Source organism: Cheilinus undulatus, linkage group 10 (assembly GCF_018320785.1).
Source record: "Cheilinus undulatus linkage group 10, ASM1832078v1, whole genome shotgun sequence".
Classification (NCBI taxonomy): Eukaryota; Metazoa; Chordata; class Actinopteri; order Labriformes; family Labridae; genus Cheilinus; species Cheilinus undulatus.
This window is the reverse complement of record NC_054874.1, coordinates 14210274-14221572: the sequence shown is the minus strand read 5'-3', so window position 1 is coordinate 14221572 and position 11299 is coordinate 14210274.

Below are 11299 nucleotides of genomic sequence, written 5' to 3'. Positions count from 1 at the left end.
CAAGCATGAAAATAAAATCAGCCCTCTGAATACAAACAGAGTAAAACAAGAGCACTAACAGAGACAAATAATGAAAAATAAGCTATTTTGTATTTTTGCACATATATTTTTAAGTTGTAGTTAGGGCTGTCCCACGGCCAGAACAGGAGGCTGAGTAATGTGATACACCAATAATTCAAGCACACCCTCCTGTCCCCTTTTTTAAAAACATGGGAATCATCACCCTGGTCTGCCGCTCCACATGCACTAAATCTAAGCTTTTCTCCCTCATTATTTAGAATTCGTCAGTGAAACCAACACTGTGGTCTACTTTCTAGTAAACACAGCTTTGGGAACAGATTTTTCAATTCAAAACAAGAAACAAGCCACAGAAGTTCATACGCTGAGCAGCCCATCTGGTCTCTACTTGACCTGGAAATGCCTTGTGGGGCATTATCGGGGTGTAGTGTTGTCGTGTCCTAGAAAGATTTCTCTCATTTACTGAAAACCTGCTCCATATTAACATAATAGTGAAAATAACATTCAGTGTTTGCTATGTTAACAAAAAACTATCTCTCATGCACATGAAACAAAATTACAAATTACAAAAAACAAATTCTTACAATACCTTTTAAAATACATTGCCTAACATCTCTATAATAGTTTAAAATACTCAAAGCATTGCCTGTCTTATATCTGTCAGTGGAGGGCAATTGATTGGTTTCAGCTGTCTATCTGAAATTGCTGCAACTATTAACCAGCAGTGGTTCCCACTGCATTATGTAGCAGTCTGTCACATAACATCCAGCATTTTCATGGCAATAAATACATTGTGCCCGTCCTGGTTGCTCCACCTTGGCAGTGTAAAGCTTAAGAAGTGTTCTGTAACAATAATACAAATTAATCATTTCTCTGGATTTGAAAACTATTGTGTATATATATATATATATATATATATATATATATATATATATATATATATATGATCATACAAAGAAGGATGGGGTTGTTTGTCACACTTTTACTCCGGTGTAAATTGCTAATCATAAAAGCATCTTTCAATGGTCATTTCTACAGTAAATTGAAGCTTGTGGCGTTGGCTTGAAATGTGTACCTCTCAATTTCCAACTTATTGAAACAAAGAGGTAATTACCAATCAAAGACAATCTGACACATTGTGACAACCAACCCCATCACAGGGATGATTGTCACACACTATGGGGATGTCTGTCTCAGTGCTGTTGTAAAGGGTAAAATCTCAAAAAGAAGGCAGGACTAAATTTGAAACTTAATTGCACTGACAAGTTGACAAATAATAGCTTGATGCATCTTAACACAAAATGGGCAAGAAGAACGAACAGGAACATCTTTAGGCCAGCCAATAGCAACATAAAGAAAAAAAAAGCCTAACAATAATAGCCTACTCAACTAGGCTACATCCATTCACTATCACATGTGACAACCAACCCCAAAGAGAATGTGACCACCAACCCCGATTGGAATTTCTTGCTAGCATCAAGGCTAATAACCGTCTAACAACAAGTTAGTTATCCAACAATAATCCAAACTATAGCTTTCCTTTCACACTTTTAGGGTATCATTTTTGTTGTTGTTGTTGTTTTTGTTATAAACCCATTGTGTAAAACCCAAGAAGAAAAATACTGAGGAGCTGAAAATTTTCAATTCACAATAAAAACAAAAAAAGTCCTCTTACAGCAGTTGTCCAACTCCAAAGAAGACTATTTTGATGAGTTTCGGTCCCAAGTCTGGAAATTTCCATACCAAACTTCTGAAGACAGCACCCTATGGTGGTGAGATGTAATGAGTGTGACAACCAACCCTTGTGACAACCAATCCGATTCTCCCTTACCAATGACATTTCAGAGCAAACATTTACATTTTGTAGCTTTAAGTGTCTAACCTTTTACCTTACTGGGAAATTCTGAGCTGTAATGTCTCTGAGGTTCCACTGCTGGTGTGGATGGCCTGCAGCTGTGGACCCACAATAAACCTTTGATTAGTGTTTGCAGTGTATCATCCAGAGTTCATGTGAGCTTTGGAGACAAAATATACTTCTAAGGGCCATTTATAAAACATCTTTACTATTGTAGTTTCACTGTTAGAGCTACAGTAAAAGGAAGCAGTGGGGGATTTAGTAAGCCACAAAAGCATGAACAGGACAAGATCAGCAAAGACGTAGGGCTTTCTTCACACAGGGCACCAAAACAAATTCTAAATGACTCCTCACAGTTGTTTTAATTTTTTTTCTTATAGGTGTCAAGGATGTATATGGATGAAAACTCACTGTCGTCTAAACCTCTCTGATGGGTTATGAGCGTCAAGAATCTGTTGTGTATCCCGTTGAATTTAACATTTTTCCTCTGCAGCCAGACGTCTCAAATCAATCCTGTCATCTTTATCTTCGTGACTCATTTCCTCCCTTCAATGACACAGACTTCAACATGGTCCTCTCCTTCACTCGTCTGTCCATTTATCTCCTCCCTCTCTGTGGACGGTGTGAGTGCCATCCTTCAGCGCCATGTGGAAATGATTCTTCATCATTACTATTGACGTTTTCATCAGGGCAGCTGTCATCAGAAATGGAGTGGCAGCTTTTGCAGTTACTTCAGTAAAATTCACTTAAACAGCAGCAGTCTGCATTCAGCTGTTAAATGTTTCACTGACACATACTCAAAAGACCAAAATAGTGAACACATGCAGATAAGTCAGCTTTAATTCCAATAAACTGTATCAATCCAGAGCACTTTGTAAGTCTTAGTTTCATCAGTTATCAATACCAACTTTTTTTGCTTAATAAGGGTCTAAATTGACCCTTTGTCAAGCCCTGCCCTCCTTGGTTTTTGTTACTTGATTTGACAAAATTTCCTTTCACTGAGCTCATTCCCTATTCAAAATGATTGAAAATATTCTGTGACTGAGAAGGGTCTTGTTGCAGACTGTACATCTTCAATAAACACTCTCATAGATCATTCATCTGAGACACTGTTATCTCAGAAAGAAAGTGCAGTTATTTGTGGGTACAGTGTATTGTCAGTTTTTGATTTTTTTTAATATTCTACTTTATTCATAAACCAAGTCTGGCAGTTAGGTTCATGAAATAACCACACTGCAAACATTACAGTCTTAGCAACATTTTATAAATAAAATAGCGAAAAGGTCAGAGGTCTAATCCAGGATTAAACTATGCATTGACCCATTTTATAAATAGTCTTAAGAACAGTGGCTTACATTAGCCTTGTTAGCTTTAGCTAAAGTGAACATAGCTATGCTAGCTACATAATTAAAGTTACTACATAAGCCAACATAGCTAAGATAGCTTTAGCAAACATAGGTAAAGATAATATAGATACATAGATAACACATCTACGTAGCTAGATAAGCCAGGTAGCTAAAGCTAATGTAGCTACTTAGATAAGTATTTGTGGACCTTACATAGCTGCTTTGTGAGGTTAGCATTAGCTACGTTCGCTACGTTAGCTAAGCAGCTCTGTCATCTATAGCTAAGTTAGGTTTGACAAATGTAGGTAAAGGTAACTTAGCTACTTAACTTAGATATGCAGCTTCATAGCTGCTTTATGAGCTTAGCTTTAGCCTTATCCTTGAGCTTACCCTGCTAAGAGAGCTACAGAAGTGTAGCTTACATAGCTCGGATAGCTATGCCCCGATGCTAGCAGTCAGGTTTAGGTCATGTGAATGCTGTATGACACATGCAGTGACCTCTGTGTCCATTCAGTCATGTGCTGTGGTGCATTAACGCCAGCCCAAGTTTAGCTCCTGCTGTTAGCATGTAAACAAAAGTGATGTTTATATCAGAGGAGAAACAGACGCAGAGTTGGATGTTACAATCCCCAAACTCTGTTTTCTCTATCTACACATAAACATTGTAAATGGGGCTTCTACAAATCTTTACCCTGAGAATTTTCCAAAAGATGTCAGTTTAGTGATCCTAAACACCATTTGCATGTGTACAACAGGCCAAACTGCACAAAAAACCCCTCTGATTAAAAAAAAAACACCCACCGTTGTTTGGACTAGACCACGGTAAACTCATTTTGAACATGAATGTTGGGCAACAGGTATTACACTTTAACCATATCAGCAGGTTACAGCTGGGAGTGCAAGCCATGGAAGATAGGTGTGCCAGAAATAAACGGAAAGAGTCATTTAGGAAGCAGATCAAAATAAATTTCTAGTTTCAGTCTCTGAATTTGCTGGAGTTCTATCAGACAAAATGAAGTAGCGAGCTGGATTACTGACAAACTTGTCGATGTAAAAAAAGTGGTTTGATTGTAAGCTGTGTCACAGACACGAGGGAAGTAAGCATTTTTGTTAGAGAAAGTAGACGAGTACTGCATTAAATGATCCACTTTACAACAGAGCTCCACATATAGGAGTTGTTCGCAGGGTGTCATCTAGTATGGATGAGAGAAGATTCAAAGAGTGTACAAGTAGTGGATAATTACATAATGTTCAGAATAAGTGAGGGAAAGATGTTCCACAAAATCTCTAATGGTGCTCTTAGAGTCAGAGACTTCACCAGGCAAAATTTCCCTGGATCACATTAGTTGTCCTGTGCAACCATATGTTCAGAAACCCATTGCTGGAAATTTGGGCATAGTTCTCGTTGTTTGTTGTCATGTCTTGGGAATATGTGGTAAATGTGGGGATCAGATGTGCACAGGCAAATTTAAGAAAGAGCCATGGTGCTGTCAGTGCAGAGAAAACCACGGGGCATGAAAAGCAGAATGCCCAAGGGGGAAGAAGTAAGAAGAGAGCATAAGAACGAGAGCAAAAGAAAGAATAAATATGACAAGACAGGAATAAATGGGAAAGAAACAAGTAGTATGGAAGAGTAGAGAAGATTTTATCAAGAGCAAATTGTAGAGGACTGAAATGATTGTGGATGCCCCCTTGGAGTCTAGGACAGAGGCCATGCTGAGAAATAGGAAAAGATTACCATGGTTTATTTTTATTTATTAACTTTTTTCTTACTAGTACATATAATACTCATTATGCATCAGGAATAATGTAGATTACCTTCAAAACCAGTAGTAGGTAATGAAATGTGTTGGATGCCAGCCACCTCTAAACTAACCTTGCAAAGCAGATGGATTCCCCCGTTTCTGTGTTTCTCACTGGCGAATCCATCTTGCAACGCTCCCATCTGAACCGTTTGGGCCCAGTTAGAAAGTGACCGGAACAATCAGTGTCAAGGAGCAGTACTTTCGGGCTCAGCAGAGTCGTGACTTAAGCAAGCAGCAACAAGAGCTCAGTGCAATTATGGCGGAAGAAATTAACATGGATGTTCAAAAGGGAAGAAACACAGGCATGTTTCTCTATTTCTTCAAAAGTATAGCATCCCCTGAATGCTTTCCAGTGAAAAAAACAGCTAGACTCTTGTGGGAAAAGAAGAAAAAACAAAAGATGAAAGTGATGGTGGGCTGAATTTTGTTCTGACCAGTTCTTCTCTCTCTGTGGTTGATTGTACCTTTCATCCATCACCCAGCAGCTCTCTGCGCTCAAGGACGCTGTCTGCAACGACATCAACCCAGCATTAGAAAAAAAGCAGAGACAGAGGCTGTAGATGAAGGTGCACACAGTTTAAAGGCAAAGCAGGATGCAAAGAGAGAAACAAGAAAGTGAAAGTCACACAGAGACAAGGAGAATAGAGAGAAATGTAAAAAGAGGACAGAAGAGGAGACATGTGGAGGAAAGAGAGGACACACTATGGAGACAGAAAACTGAGGAGAGAGAAAGCTGCTGTCGGCACTTAATACAAATGAACTGATTTAAAATCATAAGACGCGCCAGAGCAGGTTTGCATTTCTTGTGCTTTGTTTTAAAGACTTTTTCTTTCACTCTTTGTTTCATTTGATGGAGTTTTAGAGAAACAAGAGTAAAAAAAAAAAAATTCAATTTAGAAGCTAGATTCATAATTTCACAATGTGGATGTCCTGCATTTACAAGGCTATTGAACTCTTTGGTAAGGGTGAACGAGAGCTTTACATTTTACATCCTGTTTTTAACTCTTTTTTTGTTAAGCGTTCACCCACTACAGACCGCACCAACTACCACTGGTAGTTTTAAACATCACAAGATGGAACAAACACTACTGCCAGTTCAAAATAATCAATAAGAGATACCCACAAATATGAATCTGCAACTTTTAGTAGATTTTGTTATGCTGAACTAAACCATGACCCTAAAACCATGAACTCTGACCGCTATGAGCTGTTACAACCCACCTACACAAGTAGTTCACTTGGCTCATGTCAACCTGTTTTTAGTTGCGGTACAAATATAGTAAGCCCTTTAAAAACCTACTTCCTGTTTCATGGTGAAAAATTGTTTGCTGTGGCAACAGCTTTAGTGTAAGACCTCTTATTTTGAAAACGACCACATCAACTTCATTCCCAGCTATAAGTTGTTTGCTGTCAAGTGATCCCAAACATTTGTTGGGGGTCAAGAAGTGGGGTAATGGAGGAAAGTTAGTACTTAAAAGCGCTCTCTCTGCTGCACTTATCAGAACACGACCCCTACATTTTACAAATAAAGCGTTTTTTACCACAGTTTGACAGATTTACCTGGAATTCAGACGATTAATATCACAAATAGTCCTGCAAACCTCCTAGCGTGTAGCATCATCTAGTCAAATGAAGAGAGATAAGAATCTTGTACTAGGCTAAGAGGCTAGCTGGGCCCCTTTAACATAAAGAAATCCTTGCTTTGTCATAAACATGCTTTTCATTGAAATGATCAACAAAACCAAAACCTGGGGTGAGCAACCCAGTGATGCTACGAAACAGCTTTTTTATGTCAGCCACGGTAGCTACAGTAGCTCCCGTTTGAGAACCAGTTTCCATTCCTCCGTCGTTTTCCATTATTGAATCCACATTTAAAAAGCCAAACTGGTTCCAAATGAAGAGCCTCTGGGAGCTAAACAACCAGGTCCATTGAGCTAAACCAGGTAATCTGGATTACTTAAAAGAGATAGGTTTCCTGCCACAGTGATCGAGGTTAGAGCTTGGTGAGATGGACATCTGCTGAGGAAACATCGGTAAGATCAGAATTTAAAGAGCTAAACCTTGACAAAAATGGACTGAACCAAACCAAATCACTTTATGGAAACAGACATTTGTGTTGTGTGACACCGCTTGTCCAGGCTTTAGGCAGAGTCTCTTTTAATTCCTTCCTGTTGCCATTTATTCCTGAGTTTTTTAAACTAAAAAGAATTCCCTTAATATTTCACTACTTTTGGGCCACAAAAGTTGCTTAAAAATGAATCATGTTTATATTGTTTTCACTTTGAACGCTTGGCATAGTCGTAAACAGCTCAAAACCTGGCCTTTCCAGTAGCATTTCTCAAACAGAAATCACTACTTGCCCCCTAAAGGAGGTTTCTCTGCTGAACCCTGTGACGTAGTCAGGGGTCGGTGAGGGCTAACGTAGTGCAGGCTGTTTGTCACTATACAGGGGAAGCAAAGCTGTAAGTTGAAGAACCACTCAGATCGCCAACCATTGCTTGCTCTGCAAGGGTGGTTTGATCACACAAACTGGTCTTTATTCCACGAGGACAGCTCTGATATTAACTCACTGAGTTAGTGAGTGTCTGAGACATTGAATATAAATTGTTTTTAATGAAGTTGATGTCTCAATGGAAAGGTAATATAAGAATGAAGTGAAGTCTATAGGATAAAGAAGGCTGAAGGTATAAGGATAAGACTGTGGCAGAGCTCAGCAGGAACAAACTAAAGAAAGTCTGGAAAGGAATAAAAACAATGACAGGATTACAAAAGAAGGGGAACCACAAAACTTCACTGGATGGTTTTACTTTTGATAAACATCTAGCAGATGACTTAAACCTTCAATCAGAATCAGGATTTTACTGCATAGATGGGTGTTAGAAAAGAAAAGATGACAACCTATCTGGCTTTTTCTATTGATGTGAATAATGTGGAAAATCCTTTTTTAAGAAAACTAGGGCTAAGAGCCCTGGACCTGACAATATATGTGGCAGAGTATTTAAAACCTGTGCTGTGCAGCGAAGCAGCATTTTCCATCATAACTTCTTTAACTTTAACTTTTTTTTTTGAGCTGCAAAAAGTGTTCAAACTCTGGAAATATTCTGTTACTGTTTTGATAGCAAAGATCAGCTCCCCTGAAGCTCTAAATAATTTAAGGCGTGTAACTCTGATTTCTGTAGTGATAATTGGTCACATTCTAAAATTTGCTGATGATGTGGTCATTGTTAGCCTTCTTCAGAGGGATGAGCAGGATCATGGGCTGGTTGTGGGTGACTTTGTGGCTTGGTGATGGGTCTTATCTTGAGTTATCTTGTTTTAAGGCTCCTGTGAGGAGGACTAAAAGACTCAAGGGCTCATTTATCCCCAGTGCAATTAATTTACTTGATGTGAATTTGCCCTCAGGTTGCTTTTCTTGCACTATTATTGCTCATTTGCACATCTTCACATTGCACTTTGCATTACTTCTGTATGTTGTTCCATGAATATGAAATTTGGACAAAAATAATCTGCAGATTTGATCATACTCCCAATCTCTTCTCATCCCTGGAGAGATTCGGAGTGGGCTGATGCATCACCCTCCATTCCCTCACTGAAGTTCCTCTGAGCGAGCTGGACTCACAGAGGAAAACCTTTAAAATAGAGCCAAGACCCCCTCGTCTCTGTGAGAGGAAGATGACAATGAGTAGGAGGAATAACAACAAGTCAGACGATTCTTAAAGCCTCTCGTTTAGAGAAGAAAGACACTTCGATTTTCTGAGGAGGTTTAGTTGCCAAGTAGTGGGCCGAGTCACTCCTTCACAATAACACTCGTCTGAAAAGCCAAGCACGGATTTACCGCAGGGTCTGAGGCGTCCTGTGAAACCTGCAGGAGCGAAGTGGGCGAGGGAATGGTGCGGTTTCATCTGCTCTGTGTAGAAAGATGCTGATGGATGGAGGTATCAGAGGCAGTCTGTGTGGGATGCAGACATCAGAGGGCCAGAGGGGGTTCAGCTCCACACAGCTGCTCTGCTCGGGGCTCAGATTCCTCTCGCTCATCTTTGCTCAATAACCAACGCTCCTCTGTGATCAGAAGGAACAAAGACTAAAACAATGTCTTGAAGGATCATATCCCATTTAAATTTGCACTTCATTTTAGTCCAAGTTAACGAATTGAAGCCTCAGCTCAACCACAAGCTTCACCAAAGCATTTGGCTTCAGCTACATCCATCCAACGTTTTTAAACCAACAAGGGGTTCACATACAGGGCCTACCAGAAGTAGTCTACCCATTGGATGTTTAACCCTTTAATGGATTTTCTAAGTCAGTCATAGTTAATAAAATTTGGCATTTGTGATGAAAAAAATACACAAAAACCTTTTACATCAAAGGGGAAATAGATTTCTACAAAGTCATTTCAATTTAGCTGTGATGGAAAAAGACTGCTGTTACCCAGTTTCTTCACCAGTCAAAGCTTAGTGGGAGAGTGTCAAAGAGAAAGCCACTGTTGAAGAAAACTCATATTAAACCTCGACTAGAGTTTGCCAAAAGATGTGAGAGACTCCATGGTCAAGTGGAAGAAAGTTCTTTTGTCTGATTAGACCAAAATGGTGCTTTTTGGCTATCGGACAAGGCGCTTTAATGGTGGACTCCAAACACTGCAGATCACCACAAACCCACCATTTCCACTGTGGAGCACAGGGGTGGCAGCATCATGCTGCAGGGATGCTTCTCAGCGCTGGACCTGGAAGGCTTGTAAAGGTGGAGAGTTAAATGAATGCAGCAAAATCCTGGATCTTATTCAGTTAGCAAGAGCACTACAGTTTGGGAAAGGAGTTATTTTCCAGGAAGATAATGATTAAGGAAGGATTTACTCAAGCAGGTAAAAGTAAATTGCAGTCAAGCCTGAAACATATGGAAGCATGAATGGCCATTTCTAACTCTGCTTGAGACACAATAGATTTCAGTTTTGAGATGTTTCTAAGATGAAAGAAACCAGAATAAATGGTTATGGTCCATGGTATTATTAAACCCAGAGCTCAGGTCAAGGAGAACCAAAACTTAGCAGCCACCTGAATCTGAGGCCATTGAGACTCCCCAGAGAGCTGCCTCAGTTGAATGTTTTGGTCTGAAACCCGACTGGGATCCAAAACATTGTGGACAATTAAAACAGATGTGAGTTGATTAGAAATAACTTTTTCTAAAACTTTGGAAATTAAAGGCAGTTTAGAAATTGTCCGGTAATAATGATGGGCAGATGGGTCCAAGTTGCTCTTTTTAAGAAGAGGGTGCACAACTGGAGATTTAGGGCACATTCAAACCAGAGATTTCTGTTCCACTTTAAACAAACTCTGATCCATTTTCACGGATTGTCCAGTTCTTTTGGAGTGGTATGAAAGCTCACACAAACTCTGGTGTGGACTAAACGACTTGAAAACAGGGGGTCTTGGTTGACCTCAAAATGAACCCTGGTGTGGTTCATTTGAGGTGTGAAAGCAAAGCAGACCAACTTGTGAACCAAAGGCATTAGGTGGCACAAAATATAATAATTTATGGATTTATATGTGTGATTTAATACACTGAAATACATGTCAGTATCTTGCTTGGCATCTGTGTAACACGTCGTAGTCTCTCGCTCACATGTTGGCTTACCTTTTTCTTTGGTACAGACTCATTTGTGTCATTTTAAGAACGACATGCTGGACAGCTCACTGCTTCACTGTCTGCTCATAACGCCCCAAAACAAAAGCAGAAATCCCAAGACAGCATAAACTTGGTGTTTGGTGCAGACGGAGATGTATTTCTGGTTTCGCCTTCTTCTATGTCTCCTTGTCTTCTTCACCACTCTTTGTTTGGAACAGCAGCGCCACAGTCCTATGGTTTGGTTTGTTTGACCAAGGGCAATGTGAATGCGAACCAAACCATAGCAAAGTGCATGTGGTGTTTTAATTTGTATTCATTGTCTTATTTTGGTTGACTTCCGGGTTCCGGAGTCTCGTGCTGGCTGCTAACTTTACTCTGCTCTCCCTGAGGCATCCACCCCTCCCCCCCGGTGCTGTGGAGAGTCCACACCTGCAGCGTATCACTCATTTGACGGGCACTACTTAAGATCGGCTGCAGCTCTCTACAGCGCCTGAGTCTTGCAGACCTTACCTCACGGTAACTCCAGCTCCAGGCTAACTCTCAAGATCTTCAGAGAAGTTCCAGTGCTCTTTGATGATTATTATCATTGATTTCCAGTGCTTGAATATTTGTGAACTTACCTCTAACGTGCCTCTCCTCTTCTTCCAGTGCCTCCA